Genomic DNA, 19116 nt, shown 5'->3' on the forward strand with positions numbered 1-19116 from the left:
AATTTCGGTTTTGTTGAATATCTATCCCAGTCCCTTTTCTTTCCTTTTTTTTTTAAGATTTTATTTACTTATTTGAGAGAGAGAGAGAGAGAGAGAAGAGGGAAAAGCGACTCCCCGCTGAGCAAAAAGCCCAATGCGGGGCTTCATCTATCCCAGGACCCTGAGATCACGACCTGAGCAGCAGATGCTTAAAAGACTGAGCCACACAGGTGCCCCACTCAGTCCGTTTTCAATATATAAGTGATAAATTAAAAATTTCATAAAAGATTAAATATATTTTAAAAGTCAAAAGCATAAAATAAATTCAAAAGAATAAAAAAATCTTCCTTCATCTTTATTTGCACTCAATTCCTCAGAAATAGACTTAACATTTTTATTACGCCTCTTTTCAGTCATTACTACTGCATTTATTTACATTTATATGTGCATGTGCAAAACTCTGTTTTATACAAAATAGATTTTTTATATATTTATATGTGATTAGCAGTAAAATTTCTTGGAGACCTTTATGTAAAATGTACCTTATTTCATCTTAAAGTTTGCATGGTGTTCCATGGCCACTTTTAATGAACTTTCTTAGTCGAGTATAATACATTATATATATATATATATAATGAAACAAATGTTAAATATACAGCTCAATGAACATATATTAAGTGAACATATTTATGTAATCACTGTAGATGGATAAAATAGAGAACAATGCCAGCTTTCCAGAATCCACCCTCATTTCCCCTTATACCTACTAAACCACTACCTACCCAACCCAATCACAGTCCTAAGTCACAGAGAAATTACTTTTGACTACCATTTTTTTTAAAGATTTTATTTATTTATTTGACAGAGATAGAGACAGCCAGCGAGAGAGGGAACACAAGCAGGGGGAGTGGGAGAGGAAGAAGCAGGCTCATAGCAGAGGAGCCTGATGTGGGGCTCGATCCCATAACGCAGTTTAATATAAAGCAATATAGCTATTGCTTCCCAGACAATGCAAGTTCATTAGAAGCTTTAACTCTTATTTCCTAAAGATATTTATTTTGTTTTCCTTCTTCCATTGTTGCTACTGAACTGATACCTCTCAGTCTTATTGTTGTTCTGTTAAATATGTCTTTTTTTTTTTTAAAGCCAGCTGCTTAGTCTCCTTGTCTTTACTTTTTTTGCATTTTTCTGTGATGTGCTTAGACATGTTTTCTTTGTATTCATTCCACTTGGGGCTCATCAAGCTTTTTGAATCTGTGGCTTAATGTCTTTCATCACTTTCAGGAAATTTGGGCTATTTTCTTTTCCCATATTGCTACTGCCCATATACTTGTTTTTATCCTTCTGGGTTTCCAAACAAATGTTAATACTATGCTTCTTATACTGAACTTCTTTTCTGTATTTTACATCCATGTCTCCAACTAAAAATTGTCTATCAGCATAATACTGATATTATAATCCTCTTTTTTTGATGTTTCTAATCAGCTGTTAAACCTTTTCTTTAGCTTTTAATTATAGATATTTTCTTACCAGTTTTAGAATTATGACCTTTTTTTAAGCTCAGTCATGAACATTACATCTTGATCACATTTTCTTCATGCATTAACTATATTTTAAAGTAGTGTTTTGATAACTCCAATACTGGGTTACCTGCAAGTGTATTTTTTCTTTATATTTTGTAAATTTGGTCCCATCTCCTACCATTCCTGAAAATTGTTTTATTGTATGCTAAGCACTGTGTATGTAAAATTGTATAGTTAATTTGAAGCTTAACTGAATTGTCATCTTTTAGAGAGTATTTATTTTTACTAAGGTAAGCAATTAGAGTAGGGATATCTCTCCTTTCCAATCTGAAGTAAAGTTGTTTCAAAAGTTGGCCTATTTTTTATTTGTGATTGCACCTACTATGTTCCTCTAGGGCTCTACTTGGGATTTTTAATGACTTTTCTTCTTTTGCTTAACTTCTAAATTTTATCTAACCAGGCCCATGTTCCATCTTATTTGTTGTTTCCTGATTGCTTCTTACTTTCTTGGATGCTTATGATTTGGATAATGTCTTGAGGAAAAGGTAGTACAGAAATCTGGAACACTTCAATATACTTTCTTTCTGTCAAAAATCAAATGCAGCCAGCACTTGAACATAAACATGAACACTAAGGTTGTTTCTGTCCTAAAAGACTGTTGAAAGATCAATTAAGTTCCTTAATCCCTGCGTACTACTTGCTGTTCAACTTTTTATCCACGTAGTGCCATGCCACATTTAATTGACAAATACTTTGAGGGGAAATTGCCATAGAACGCTGGGCTCACCTCAGTCTGTTTCCTTACTCTTTGGGACCCTAGTTCCTCAAGTCCTGACTTGCCTGCTTTCTTCATACCTAAAATACATGTACTTTGGCATATTTTTCTATGCTTTTGTATTTGTACTTGGGGAGAAGAAATGATAATTGCTCCTGGAAGTTAACCCAGTGGTTTTGCCATGTAAGTCTACTACATATAAGTCTACTATACTATTCAGCAAACAGATTGAACAGATTTTATAATTCTCAATTTCTTTTCATGGTATAAAAGGAAAATTCCCTTAAGAGAACTAAAGACAATTTATGGGCAAGGTTTTGAAACCCATTCTCTAAACTCATCTTTATAGTTCCCAGAAAAATTCTATAAATAGGGCAAATAAATTTCTATCAATCCTAAGACCAAAGAAATAAAAACTGACCATAAAGAGAATCTGGAATAATTTAATAATAAGCCAATGCTGACAGCACTAGCTAAGGAAACTTGTCAATGGCCAAAATCTATTCTGTTGGGTTTTTAGGCAGGTTTTCTAGAAAGCAAGTTACTGATGTATAAATATCTACTAGAATTCTTTTGGCACTAATACTGACTATATAGGAAAAAATTTAAAGTGGCAGAATGATAAAAAAGAATATTAAAATATAAGGAAAGCAACTGATAATATCAAACAAACAAAAAATATGGTGTTCCCGAAACTAAAACAGAGAAAACACTGTAGATTAACAAACCACAATTAGTTGCGAAAGAATTTTTGTTAATATTCAGATTTTAAAAAGTAAATTAATTTTTACTTTAAAAAAGTAATTTAAAAAGATTCATATATAAATATATAAATTAGAATTACATATAACTTTATAAGCATCAATTCAAAAGTAGAAGTATCCTAAAAAAAAAAATAGAAGTAATTTTGTTCTTAAATTTCTCATCTGCATGATTAATAATTATATTATAATATATATGATATGATATTATGATATATCATTTTGTTTTGGCTTGCCTGCTATGATTTCTATCTCTTCCTTAGGAAGCCGACTCTATTTACCTAGCCATAGTGCTATGTAATTAAGACATTAACAATGGTCACTCACATTTCCATCCTCAGTGATAGGTTTGAAAATACTCCTGATCCAAGCTGAGTCACTGCTTTTCACTTTCAATAATTTCAATCATGAGTGGACATTCCGGATTGTAAAGTTCTGAATTCACAGTGCACCACAGAGAGGAATTTTGGAGACTCTGGCTGCAGGGGTCTTCAAAATGGCTTAATCTCTGTCTTTTGCAATACTTGTCTTAGATAATCTGTTCTTTAAATCTTTGAGCTGTCCCAGGACATTGTTCAATAAACCCTATATAATCATTTACATATGTACATATGTATACTATACATATATATGTATATAACAATATATATAATTTTAAATATATATAAAAATACATTTTATATATAAATATATAAAATGTTTATATTTATATATATAGTTAAATATATTTAAGTAGTTATGTATATAAAACTGTATATATAGTTTTAAATAAATTTATTTTACATTTGTATTCAATTAAATTGGATTGTGCAGCTAAATCCAAAAAATTAAAAAGTCTTAGCTACCTCAACAGTGGATTATAGGCAAAAACCTCTTATTTCTTCTCTTTCTCTCCACAATCTATTCTACACTCAACAGTCCATTTGATCCAGTTAAAATATAAGTTTAATTATGCCAAACCTATCTTCAAAATTGTTGCTTGGTTTCTCCTACTATTCAGCAAAAAAATACAAGGTTGTAAAAAGGTTTATAAGACCCTACACAGCATAGGCCCTTATTACATCTGTGATTTCATCTCTTATTATTATTATTCTGCTTCTTTACCCACCTTGGCCTTGTTGCTGTTCCTTGGAACATGGCTCAGGACTTTGCATAAACTATCTCTTCTCTGCAGACATTTCTATTCACAGTTATACTCCAGTATCTCCTTCAGATTTGTGCTCAAATATCAAAAAGGCCTAATTTGAGTATCATAATAGTCACTGTCACAAGTATCTTTAGACTCTAACATTTCATTAACTGAAAACGTACCAAATATAAAGAGTCCAAAAAGCTTGAAAAAGACAGACAAAATGAACAAAAAATGAGAATTAGAAAAAAAGAATACCTTAAGAAAACATGAGTGGAAAAAAAAGGAAGAAAAAAAATGTATGTATATTCTTTGCCATCCTTTAGTCTTTCTTGTACCCTTCTCCAACAAACTGGGACTTTATATCTCATGTATTTATAAGAGGAAAACTTTCAAGGCAATCGGATCTAAGCTTCAGGTTAGTACCAATTCCTGGGAAACCAGACTTTAAATGAAGTTCACTGTACAGAATGGGTACTGTGAGGAGGAAGTGATAATTTAAATTCTAACAAAATTTGCCTCACATTAATTGCAGTGAGTTTCTGAATCCAATGTGATCGTTTAATCAATTCCTGAGTGTAAAAGTTGAATGGGATATTTGGTACATAGTAGCACTCACACGTTGGCTACTTAACTTTTGGAGTCTAGTCAATTTATGACAGGAAGGATATACTCATGCACATAATAATAAAAACAATAAAATGTTATTTTCCATCCCTGAGGGAATTAAAGATTTTTGCAAACTTCAAAAATTTGAAAGATGCCAGCCCTGTGATTCATAGCATATCCCTATTCTTTCAACTACTTTAATTACTGTAAAATACTAATAAAACTTTAATAATCAGGGGCGCCTGGGTGACACAGCGGTTAAGCGTCTGCCTTCGGCTCAGGGCGTGATCCTGGCGTTATGGGATCGAGCCCCACATCAGGCTCCTCCGCTATGAGCCTGCTTCTTCCTCTCCCACTCCCCCCTACTTGTGTTCCCTCTCTTGCTGGCTGTCTCTATCTCTGTCGAATAAATAAATAAAATCTTAAAAAAAAAACTGTAATAATCAATTACTGTAAACTTATTTAATAAGTCCAACTGCGCCTGCTATCCAGATATACTCTACTTATTAGAGCACGCAAATATATGCTTTGGCAACTTGTATGCTTTATTGACCTAGCAATTACATTTTCAGTGGAGCGCAAATTAAAACAGAGTAGGTTGCTTTCACCTGACAGGAACTGCCTCTGAGAAACTCTGCTTCTGGGATATTTCAGCTCTCTAGTTCTGTGCTGTAATGTAGTTTTCAGGAACATTATCTGATTCACCATCCTGTAGGATGTCATATTATTCCACTATATTTTTGATTTCATGTTGATAGAACCTGAAGCTACAATAACAACAATAACAACACCAACAAATATTCATTTACATGTTTAATATACTCTGTTAATTCTTAGTATAAACCCTATGAAAAAGTTAATATCATATTCTTACATTTTAATTGAGGAGAAAGTGTCACAGGGCTATTAAGTAAGATGCCCCCTGTCACCGCTAAGAAGGAGCTGATTGGGATTCAGCCCCAGGCAGTCTGATGTTAAGCTGGATATGTATTCACAATGAATAACTAATAGTGAAGTCAGGATTAAAAAATTTCCATTATGCCACAATAAAAACACACATGAAAGATAAAGGAAAATGTATTTCTTGAAAATATAAGTACTCTCAATGGTCCTGAGCACGTGTACTATTTTTCTGTTGCTGTCTGACAAATTAGCACAAACCTAAAAGCCTAAAACAACACAAACTTATTATCTGATAATTTCCACGGGTGAGGAGTCTAGGAATAGCTTTTCTGGATCTCCAGCTTAGGATCTTATCAGGCTGAAATGAAAGAATCCAGACTGTTCTGTGATTCTCATCTTAAGGTTCAGGGTCTTCTTCCAAAGAGCTCACAGTTTTTCAGCAAAAGTCATCTCTTGTAACTGTATGATTGATGTCCCTGTTTTCTTGCTAGGTGTCATGCAGTTACCATTATTAGAGCCTAGAGGTCACATTTCTTTGCCACATGGCCCCCCAATCTATTGTTTTCCTTCAGGCCAGCACATGAATATCCGTCAGACATCCTTCTCTGCATTCAGCTGGGGAAAGCACTCAATTTTGATTTTATAATTTTATTTTATTTTTTCTTTTTATCTTTTGACCCTCCTCTAGTTTTAAATGACTCTACTGATTAGGTTGGGCCCACCCGTTTGCCATATAACAGTAGTGAGATCTCCTATTCAAAAGTTCCATCCACACTAAGGGGGATAGATCATACAGGGCATGTACATGACTTGTGGGAATTCTGCAGACCTCCACATGTTTGCATTTTTCCTCTAAAGTGGAAGCTGTGTTGTTCCTTAAACTCACATCCAAAAAAGTTCTTCTACTTTTACCATGTACTCTGTTATTTGAAAATCTTCCACTCTTTACTAGAGTTCAGAGAAAAAGAAAGCAATTGAGCTGGTCAAGACTAGAGTCAGCAGCTCTATCACTCTTTCTTCATGACCTAACAAAGCCAATGCTGATAAAAGTGTTGATGGCAGATCAGAATCAAGTAGGACACACTGATAAGAGTATGACAGCAGGTAATCCTGAGATTTGGATTTTCAAAAAACGTCTCTTTAACAATTCTAAATATTCTAATTTTAAAAACAATTTGTTTGTTTAAAAAACAAAACAAACAAACAAAATAAAAATAATACTTGGCCCTTCAGGGAAAATTGAACATGCTGACTTGGAACACCCAAGTACATCATGTTCTCAGTGCTTTTCGATCTGCCTAACCATACATTTGGGCATGACCAGAAGTATTCCACCATTATTTGCCCATGTGTATATGAAAGTCCCTAGCCCCCTCTGACGATACAAGTGAGTTATATGAATAGGTTTATCACAGGTTCAGTACACCATCTCCTCTCCCAGAACCTCGCCTCTCCTCAAACTAAAACTATAAGGGATAACTATTAACTGTATGAGCAAAAATTAAAAATTATAAATATAAAAAAATAAACACATGTTTTTTTCTGTAACTTGTCATTACTCAGAAATAGACAACTTTGACTTCCTCTCGTAGGAGTGGCCTTGACCATAAGTGAAAAAGGAAAATTCTCATAAGAAGTAGAATTTTGAATGTGACATTTACTGGGTTTAAAAGGAGTGATGCCTGGAATAAGACTCTATGTTGATTTCTGGGCAATGGGTAAGGGTTTGGTTGGATAACTTGAAGAGAAAAGGATTAAATAATTGGTCGCTAAAGACAATATGGATAAATCTCACAAATACAATATTAAGCTAAGGAGTCCAGGCACAAAAGAAAAAGAAAAAAGAAAAAAAAAAGGAAAACAAATATAGCCAAATTACAGAAACAACCCAACTGCCCATTGAATGATGAATGGATTACGCAGCCATAAAAGAATGAAACCTTGCCATTAGTAACAACATGGATAGAGCAAGAGAGAATTATACTAAATAAGATAAGTCAGAGAAAGACAAATGCCATATGATTTCACTCATATGTGGAATTTAAGAAACAAATGAACAAAGGGGGGAAGTGAGGGAGGCAAACCAAGAAATAGACTTTTAAATATAGGAACGAACTGATGGTTACCAGAGGGGAGGTGGGTGGGGGGATGGGTAAACTAGGTGAGGAGAATTAAGGTATGCACTTGTGATGAGCACCGGGTACTGTAGGAAAGTGTGGAATCACTACATTGTACACCTGAAACTAACATTACACTGTATGTTAACTAACTGGATTTTAAATAAAATCTTTAAAAATATAAAATTAAAAAAAACCTATTTGATTATATTTATAGAAAGTTCAAAACCACACAAAACTGATCTATGATAATGGAAATCAGGAGGGCTGGTGCTCTTGTGGGTATTGAAACCAGAAGAAAGTATATTGGGGCCTTCTGAAGTACGTGCAGTGTTTTATTTTATGATTTCAGTGCTGCTTGTACAGATGTGCCGTTTGTGAAAATTCACTGAGCTGTGCCCAGATGGTTTGTGTACTTTTATGAATGTATGCTATTATCAAATAAAAAGCCAAACAATTTCAGTAAATAATTAATCTCAAGAAATTTTTTGGAAGAGCCCTGTAGCAGCACCTCTAGGAGTAGGCCCAGAACATGAAAATACATTTGTTCCTACTGTAGAAAAATACCTTCATAATCAGGTGTACAGGATAAGAGACTTTTTAGATATCAGCTATCTTCTTTCCCCTGGACACCAAGACTTGCATAATGAGCTCATGATTAAAATGTGTGTGGTGGCAAGAAGGAACTTTAAAAATAGTTTTCCTCTTCTCAGGGTGACCTAGCCACAGACACTTATGAACGTGTAGTTACCAGCAGAAATAATTGTTTTATTCCTCAATATGTCTCCACACTTCAGGTGAACAGCCAGCTACATGGTGGCCTCAAGATGTACATTAGAACCCTTTCACAGGTGGGGGCTGTGGTGAAGATTTTTTTTTTTTATCAGACAGAAACTTATCGTAGATGTGGATTTTATTTTCAGACTATAAGCATACTTGTTCAGGAACCTCGAAACTTGGACTAACTAAATGCTTCAAAAATTGTCATTCCATTCCACAAGCACTGTCTCCAGTTGAAATAAAAGAAATAAAGTTTTGAAACCATTCATTCTGCTACTCCAATGACAGAAGCAACCGGCTTTATTAAAAAATTAATGCAGATTGAGGTGTAGTTCCAGGAGAGACAACACTGAAGTGAAGTTGGCTTTTCTGCACAATGATGTTTATAATCTAAACCCAGGACAAATATATGTTGCTCTCCTTTCCTTAACCAGAATGCTAAATCTCTGAACAGATGAATTCAGCAAATAAAGTTAGAAGAAGGTTTTGGTACTTCTCATTCTTACCCCTAATATCACATCTCAAAATCTTGTTTTTCCACTGTAGGATTAATTCCTATAGTCTTCCAGATAGATAGATAGATAGATAGATAGATAGATAGATAGATAGATATTTAATCCGGCAAAATGATACTTCTACAAGCATATCTTCTCGATTCTCCTAGAACAGGGTTACATATTTTACTAGAATGACTGAACTGATAATCAAGGAGAAATAGAGATTTTGCTACAGAAATATGGGTAGAATCCAAGTAATACTCTGGAATGTTTCCATGTAATAACAGGCCTAGTACTAAATATTAAATAAGACAATGTAATAGGATCCACAGAGACTCCAATAACAAGGGATTGATAACTTAGTTCAACTCACAAGATAAAAAATAAAGAAATATGACCTGAGACTATTCTGGCCAAAAATAAAATTATATGAAATAGAAATTTTTAAAAAATCAGTGACAAGTTTACTTCCCATGGACTTTTGCAACATTGCTTACTCTTTTACATATATTTCCTTTTTCTTGCTTTTGTCCACTATTAAACACAAAGTATGCTGGTTGATTTGGTCCATAGATCACAGAATATTGAGATGCTATAATGACAGAGGAACCCAAGAAATAGACATTACCCAGAAAACACAAACGTCATCTTTGGAAGCATTAAGTCAAAAATCACTTTTGGTTTTCACCTACTATAAATGGAATAAGATTATTTTTAATCGTGAGACACACTTTGTAAAACACGAACGTTTTAGGAATTGTATATATAGAAAAAGGAGTGGGTTAGTACTTGCCTACGACTTTGGACAGGTAGGGTACGTAAGAAAAGTTCTATTGTTTTTGCCTGCTGATTACCCCTTCTTCTCCTAGGAAGAGATCCCAATCTCTATGACAACAGACAGAGGCAGTATGTGATGCAAACTGGTTCAATCAAAATATCCCCTACCCCTGACACTCAGATAATATGTACTTCTGTGAATATTAATCTATAATAAAGAGGCTGAAGATTTATTAAGTTACATTATCTTAAGGCTTTACTCTGGTGAGACTGCCCAAACTCCTGCTGGCATTCCCAGTGTTGCCCTGAGCTATCATCTTCCCTAAGACTTGAATGTTTAGCTTTAGTTATTTCACCATCCTTTGTATAAATTCTCTTTCCTTTGTTTATTTAAGTTAGCTGAATCTAAGTCTTTCTTTGGTTATTGTTAAACTCAGAAACCAAAGAGCCTAAGTGCTACTAAATTAGAGTAACATCCACAGCAGTTTGACTTTAACATTTTAATCAAGACTTTTACCAGCAATTAGTTTGTCAAACATTTAAGAAGGCAAAAGAATTCTCAGATACACAGCACTCATTGAAAGTTCTTTTCTGTTTCACAGGGAGATAAATCAAAATTTGATGTCACTGATAGTGGTCATTATGTTGCAGAAAGTCTGGACATCAACATCAGAAACTACTTAAAAAACTGAAATAAGCACATATGGTTTAAATATGAATCACAGTTTTAGTATAGTAACTATAGTAACTATAGTTACTGAGTAAAAGCTATTTTACCACTAGCTTTCCATGAGCCTGGAGTAGTCGTTAAAAAAATAAAGTGGTGACTTTAATTAAATGCACTAAATGTCAAGATGAAAGTGTTATTAATATTGCCATGATGGAGAAAAAATGGGGTACTCTGTGCATAAATCCTTATTTACTTGGGAGTAAATAAAGTCTTTCTAAAGGCCCAGCATAGTTACAGGCACATAATGGGTGCTTAATATATACTTTCTAATTTTGTGAATGAAATAGTTACTAAAAATTGGAACTTGAGGAATTTTTTTCAGTTAGATATGATCAAAAATATTTGAAATAATAGATTAATTAGATTATCTAAGGAAAATTAGATAAAAAAGAAAATATAAATTTAGAATAATTAGAATAATAGTATTGGGAAAACAGTCTGGGGTAATTTAATAAAAAATAGGTATCTTTAAATATATGATTATATTATTTTTCCCCCTCTCCAGACATTCACTGATAAACAGGCGAGGATTTCATGTTATGAAATAGTAAAAACAACTGATAGACATTTTGGAAAATGTTCTATCTCTATGTTCTCTGATGCTCTATTAATGTTAGAACAAGAAAATGCAAATTAAGCCAACAATGAGATCCCATTTTAAACACTTTTTAAAATAAAAGGGCCAAATGATAGTAAGGAAAAGACAACATTTCCTTTGGAAAGGACCTTAGATACTTAAGAACCTTTTTTCATTCCCTTCCCCTAGACCTCTTCTTCTAAGCAGTAGCTAAGTGCAATTCATTCTGTTTTCTAGTTTCCCTCCAATCTCTATTGCTTTCCACTGCCCATAGCAGGCACTTCAGCTTAGTTTAATATTATAGCTACCTAAATTCCCACAATTACCTTCTATTTTATCCTTCAGCCTCCAGTCTTACTCCCGTTGATACAGTCTCCTCCTTCAGCCACAAAGCAAATTTGATCATGTTGTTCCTCCAACATTGTAATAGCATCTCTTTTTTCTTACTTAAAATCAAACTGATCAATATGTTTTTAAGACACTTCATCTACTGGGGCACCTGGGTGGCTCAGTCAGTTAAGCATCTGCCTTCCGCTTAGGTTAGGATCCCAGGGTCCTGGGATCAAGCCCCAGTCAGGGCTACAGAAATATGCTGAACAGGGAGCCTGCTTCTCCCTCTCCTCCCTGCTTCTCCCTCTTCTCCCTGCTCATGCTGTCTCTAACTCTGTCTCTCTCTCTCTCTCAAATAAATAAATAAAATCTTAAAAAAAAAAAAAAAGACATTTCATTTACTTTTGTTCCTGTTCAATTACTTACCCAACTTCGTTTTTCCCTTTTCAACACCATCTCCCATTCTGTTAACTCCCAAATCTAAGTTCCAGGCAGCTCAACGTCCGTTCCCCATGTTCTCACTTACCTCTTGATCCCTGCCCAGATTCTTTTTGCAAAACATGCTTCCTTTAATCTGATGACCTCTGGGCATCCTAGACATAGAATTAGTTTTGATATCAATCACTTACCCATCATTACAGCTAGTTTCTTTCCGGTAAACTCCTAAGGAAATTTATAATTACCCTATTACAGCAACCTGTATTTGGTTTCATTTAACCCAAATCAAGTGTAGAATTTAAAACCGTATTAAAGTTTACTTGTCTTAAATTTATTTAAAAATTATTTTAAAAAAAACCCTTTACAGTTTTTATTATTTTTGTTTTCCTTTAATGATTTCTCTACAAATTTAATTTTATCTGTACGGTTCTTGTTAACATCTCTGATCTTTCTGTTTTTTGCCTTCTTAGGACTTTAATTAAAGACATATATTTAAAATTTAGATCATTTCTTCTGGTACATAAGCCATTTTATCAAGTCATAACCTAAAAATGTCAAATATTTATATTTTTGACCATATAATATTTATAACAGAAACATCTTAGTAACAAAGACTTTGTGTCCTTTTCCACAGTATGATGTTGAAAAGAGACATTTCATGAAGATGAACCTTTTTTCCCAAATACACTGAAAAGATAAAGAACATACTGACTATATTTTATTGGAACTTATAGAAATAAGTGACAGAATATAACAATGTAAGATTTGATCTATTTTGTTATTTTCCCCATTGGATAATATCATCACTAGTTTTATCCTAACATTATTCAGAATAACCATTCATGAAAAGTATCCACAAAAAAGACTGCAATAGGAGACTATCCACATCTAATTGAACATACATAATTTTCTCCCCCTTTTTATTTAGCACAAAAGATTTAATTTAAAGGAGAATGAAATATGTACTTTGTCCACTAAATACATCAAGCTCATATTCTGAGGAACATGAAGCTTCTTCTGAAATGTTCTATAAGGAATACTATCAGTTGAATTTTCCTGAGAGATACCTATATTAAACTTTCATTGAGATGAATTTTAAATGCTGAAAAAAAATGTTTAAATAAAAAATAAAGGGTTATGCATGATAGGATTCCATTCAGATTTAAAATGTTAGGTATCACATAGTAATCTGGTGCAGGATCCATTAGGTAACATGGGTGTTGGGGATGAAGAAAGGGATGTTTAAGATTATCTCTGTATTATCTGTAATAATTTATTTAAAAATCTTATGCATCGTATTTTATAACTGTATTACTGTATTATTAAGAGATATTAAATGGTTAGCTAATAACTTCACGTAACATTTAATTATATCAAAATGACTAACAGGGATTCAAAATAAATAATCAAAAATCTTTAGTAGGACGACACTGTCCAACACAGTGCTGGGTCACAGGCAGAGGATGAACAAGGAAACCAGTCCTGGAGGCATCCTACTACCTAAAGTTTACCTTTTGTTTCTGTATGATAGGGCAATGTAGAGATCTGGAACTGGAAAGACCAGTTCAGTGGGAGGGGAACTCAGGGGATTTGGGAAACAGACTACCAACTGGAGGAGAAGAATGGTAATATTTTAATAAACGATGTGCCCATACAAAAAGCGTGCTGAATATTTATCAGCCTGGTTATACGTGTGCTGAGATACTGATCCTCTCAGTCCTTGGGGTGGTCAAGCAGGACCTGGGTAGCCAGTTGCCTCATCTGCCTGCCACCCCTATAGCAGTCTCCTCTCGGCACAGGTAGCCTAGGTCAGGTTACCTCACTGAGCCATAGGAACATTTTTCTATGTCTCTCCTAATGTCATAATCTGTGAAGAATTTTTCCAAGTCAAAGGTGATATGTGTCAACCACTACTTTATGCAATCATTACTTTTTTAGCTAAATTAAGTAATATGCTTTACTATATTTATCTGTATTTGTAGTATCTTTGTTACTGTTGTTATTAACCAGAATACAGCTAGTTGAGGCAAAATGTTTAGGTTCTAATTTGGTTTCCATAAGGCACTATGTGAATGTAGAATATAATTTTAATTTCTTTAAAGCTACATATTGCCTAGAGGCACCTGGGTTGCTGGGCTGGTTATCAACCCATTCTTGATTCAGGCTCAGGTCCTGATCTCAGGGTGGAGTGACTGAGCCCTGAGGCTGGTTCTGCACTCAGTGGGAGTCCGCTGGAGCTTTTCCCTCTGCCTCTGCCCGCCCCTGCATGTGCACACTTTGTCTCTCTCGCTCTCTTTCTCTCTCAAATAAATAAATAAATAAATAAATCTTAAAAAAAAAAAAAGCTACATATTGCCTCATCAGTGAAAGAATGGGATTATAAGAGATTTATTCATCCAACTAACAATTATATGTGGAGTTTTTGCTAATCTTTAAAATACTCTTATACCTGAAATCAGAAACCTACAGGTTTGGAAAACAGGGCTAATTGTAAAAGAAGCATTTGACGAAAATTTTCAAAATCTTAAGATCTCTTTAGGTGAGTAGATTGTTATTTGAGAACTAGATTAATCAAGGAACCCAGGAGCTGCGGTCATGCGTACCTCAGGTTTGAATTTAAGTTTTGTTTTTTGTTTATTTGTTTCAAAGATTTTTTATTTATTCGTTTGAGACAGAGACAGAGAGCAAGAGAGAGAACATGAGTCGGGGGAGGGGCAGAGGGAGAAGCAGGCTCCCGGCTGAACAGGGAGCCCAACCTGGGGCTCAATCCCAGGACCCTGGGATCCTGACGTGAGCCAAAGGCAGATGCTTAATGCACTGAGCCACCTAGAAGCCCCTAAATTTAAGTTTTAACATGTCCCCAGAGCATATCATTTCATCTATCTAATCTTTAATTTCCTTAGAAATAAATTGGACATTGGGAAGGGTATGTGTTGTGGTGAGCAATGGGTATTTTGTAAGGCTGATGAATCACAGACCTGTACCCCTGAAACAAATAATGCATTTTATGTTAATTAAAAAACAAACAAACAACAACAACAACAAATAAACAAAAATAAAACAGTACATACTGGTCATCATCTGAGCCAACCACGGTGGCCTCTCCTGGCGCCCTACTCCAAGACAACCTGGCTCATGCTCCCCAACACGGCAGCTCAATTTTTATCTCCTTCTCTGTCCCCAGGCGTCGGGAGGCCAGGCCAGCCACCAGGACTGCGCAGACCTCGGGGACGGCAGCTGCGACAGCCCCTGTCAGCCTGTGAGGTTTGGGGTCTGAGCGTGATGGGGCAGCCCTGGCGCCCGCTCCCATAATGCAGTGCATGCCACGTGATTGAGGAGAGAGCATCATGGCTGCCAGGAAGCTGTAGATCGCAGTGCTCAGGGAGAATGTGGCCAGTGTTCTGATGGAACCACCTGCCAGGGTCAGTAATGAACAACGTCAGCATACACAGTGCAGATTTCTGTCACTTAGGAAAAGGGTCAAGATTTACAGTTTCCAAGCGTTTTTCATGCTTCATGCTTTGGAAGTAGCAGTTGAAGAGGGGGAGGAAAGGTTTTGAAAATTTTAATGGTGATTAGCTGCCACTTGCTTGAGGTGTATTTTGAGAGGAACTAACCTCTTTGTGGTGCTAAAGCAAGGTCACTTAATTAAAAAACAAAAACAAAAACCAGAAAGCAAAATGGTCTATGTTCTGTTTTAAGCTGCCGCAGCAACACCGGAAGCAGTGAAAACTCAAGTTCAAGTAACGTGAGCAACATTGGATTGAGTGTGGGATTCCAGGAGTACTACAGGAGAGTATTTCAGGAAAAAGACCTTTGTCACATCTTCATGTTAACTGTTGAAGTTCTACGGGAGTTCATCAGCAGAAGCAACCTCAATACTCAGATGTCTTGGATATTTCAGCAGTTACCTTGTACTTCGCAATCAGGCCTCTAGCTGAACTTTCTTCCTCCAAATTTGGGCAGACACCATATAGCTATGTTTGAATCCTCCCAAATGTGTTGTCAAAGCGAGCAGAGCCCAAGCAGGAGACTCTTCTGGACAATAGAGTTATGAAGGTTTTCCTCTTAGTACATGGAAAGAAATATCAGAGATTTTTTCAGATATGGCACAAGGTTCCCTGCAATGCCGTACACAGTATCTCTTCATGGACCCTTACTCCCCATGTAAGATCGCAAGTTGATTATTGAAGGATTACTGAATACTATCAATGGAATTGAAATAAAAGATTTGGAAGTTGTGGGATTCTCCAGCATTGATTAGCAACCTCATAACTGTATTCTATCCAAATTTTTAAATGCCATTCCAAATGAACTTTTCTCCTTTATTAACTGCTTCACACACCTCACTTATTCTTTGGGTGAAGTGCTATATTGGAAGAAGTTTTGATAAGGATGATGTGGTATACAAGGAGATGTATGACAAATTGCTGGAGCCCTGCTAACTTGGATCCAAGATGAGAAACATTTCCATAAAGGCTTTTTTATCCAACATGCAGCTCAAGTTTTCAATTCCTATAGTCAGTGCTACCTAGCTGCTCCAGATGGCACAAGAAATTGGACTGCAAATGGTGTGGCTTCTTGTGAGGAAGAAGAAATAAGTAAACATCAGGAGGATGATGAAAACCAACTTTCAGATCAGCTGTGTGGGAATCCTAGGAAGAATTGCTGCAGAACACTGTACACCCCTGCTGGCAACGTACACACGGCACACGGTCTGAAGAAACACCACGGAACAAATACTCTCTATTCACAATTCCCAGGAGAGTGCATAAATTGTTTAAAGATTTTAAACACCCACCCCATATCCCAGCACACTGGAACAAATGGACAGAAACATACTCATGATTGTATTCCTTGGCTTATACATTTGGAACCCAGGCACCACAGCATAGATGGCAGAGAAATTATGGAAAGCATGGTATGAGACATTATTTTACCCATATCAATAAAAACTTGGAATAACCACTTTTCAAATGACTTTTGTAAACCTTGATTGTTTATAAAGCAATCTTTTAATGTTAATGTGTCATAATTAATCACAACTCCTATTTAAAAAAAAAAGCACATACACAAACTGTAAAGTTTATATTAAAGCAGTCTATTTAGCACAATTGTTGCAGTTCCTGGGACATAACTCTTACCAGATACCATTTTATTGTAAAAGTTGTGACCTTTATGGGGAGAGGATCACTCATATCCATGCTGGAATCCCCCTGTTACTTTGATTAGTTAAGAAAAGAACTAAATGTAAGCATGGTAAATGAAAATATCTCAACTATATGGTAGACCTAGAGATATAGGGGTCTTAGTGTGCCTCACTCTAAAACAAAAACTTTTTAAACAGCCTTGAGTCTGCAAGTGGAGGCTGATTTAGCCTTCAAATGTGAATAGTTACATAAAAAATTAAACTAGCAAACCAGACTATATAAACTCTTAAAAGGAGATGTAATAGCTTAGAGTTATCACTTGACATATTTTATTACTTCTTTCCATTCCCAATAGGTAATTACTCCATTGTAATGTTAAAATTCAGGCTTATAAATGCTGTTTATAAGACTATAAAGAGTTTTTTTTTTCTTTCTGTAATCTCTCTTCTTTGTCTTGGCAGCCAGTTCAGTCTCTCACCATGAAAAAGAGACAGACGTCAGCAATATGTGGTGAAACAAGATTTAAAAAATAGAATACTCTCTAAAATAAGATAGTTTTAATGTTAATTACTCATAATTACTCAAACTTTTCATTGAAATTCATCCAATGTATTAAAGAATAGTTGGCCTGAAATTAGACAGTGTTTGAAAGTGTTCTATCTTGCAAAATATATGGTTATGTGTATGTATTGTATAGATTAGATAGGTTATCCTAAATTTTACCAATACAATCTAGCTAAAAAGTGCTAAAATGATTTTCTCATTATAAATTTATACCTAGGTTGTCAGAGGTTCTGTTACGCCACTCTGCTGCCCTTCCCTGCTGGTTACATGAAATTAACAAAATCGATTTGCTGAAACGTTGTGCAAATATTCTTCAAAGTCTTCAAGTTGGAGGGGGATGGTCTTGGAGATATGAAAACAATTATCATGTGGATTTTAAGCTCCAATACTTACTAGGTATGTGAACTTGGATAAGATAAACTCTCTGAACCTCAATTTCCACATTTTAAAAATAGAGAATAAATTTACTGATAAAGATGTTATGTAGATTACATTAGATGATATCAGTCCCTCTTACACAGAATCTGGTACCTAGTAGACACTGGATGCCTCTTTCTCCTGTTCTATTGTTGAGGTGACTAGCGAGGAAATCCGTGTCTAAGAGGGAAGAGATTTAGGGGCTTGTAAGGGTGGATACTATTACTATTACAGTGTTGATTATATTCTGGATAGCAACTGAAGATACTAACCACAGGTATCAGCCACTCCTGATGTGTAACATAGGTGGGGTGCTTAGTTTACATGTTTAGCTACACTATTGTTTAATTTTATTTAATTTATTTTTTAAAAGATTTTATTTATTATTTATTTATTTATTTATTTATTTATTTATTTATTTATTTGACAGAGAGAGAGGCAGCGAGACAGGGAACACAAGCAAGGGGAGTGGGAGAGGGAGAAGCAGGCTTCCCGCTGAGCAGGGAGCCCGATGCGGGGCTCGCTCCCAGAAAGCTGGGATCATGACCTGAGCCAAAGGCAGACGCTTAACGACTGAGCCACCCAGGTGCCCCTATTATTTACTTTTATAGACAGAATTACATTTTGGTACCCATTTGCACTACCCAAATAAATAAGAGATTGATTTAAAGTGGAATGCTAATTAATCCTTTAACTGAGAAATATCCTTAGCTTAGACTTATTTAGGTTTCCAAATTAATATGAATTTGCTAGTTGAGTTAGCTCCCTCTAAGAATCTGTAGTCCATTATGTAAGGCAGCAGCATTCCCTGTTCTGGATAATTCTAAAAATTTCAGTATCTATTTCTATTTTTTTTAAATCAGGGATTAAAAAAAAATATTACTTCACCAAAGAGTTATATAGTGTCCTGGGACATGTATCATGACCCTTTATATTTATTGAAGTTACACAATTCCATTTGCAAATCAGTATCTTAGAAGATGAGATTTGAAAGCCACTTTTATCTTTTCTGAAAAACACCAGCAATTTATGACTATGGATAATTTATTTTGTCTATCAA

General features: G+C 35.1%; 1 pseudogene; it reads left to right on the plus strand.

The window, feature by feature from the left end:
* LOC123793136 (exportin-4 pseudogene) overlaps positions 1-16852 on the plus strand; it is a 41450-nt pseudogene extending 24598 nt beyond the window's left edge.
* The last annotated feature ends 2264 nt before the right edge of the window (positions 16853-19116 follow it).

Source organism: Ursus americanus, chromosome 13 (genome assembly GCF_024610735.1).
Source record: "Ursus americanus isolate L20-20 chromosome 13, mUrsAme1.1.p, whole genome shotgun sequence".
NCBI classification, from domain to species: domain Eukaryota; kingdom Metazoa; phylum Chordata; class Mammalia; order Carnivora; family Ursidae; genus Ursus; species Ursus americanus.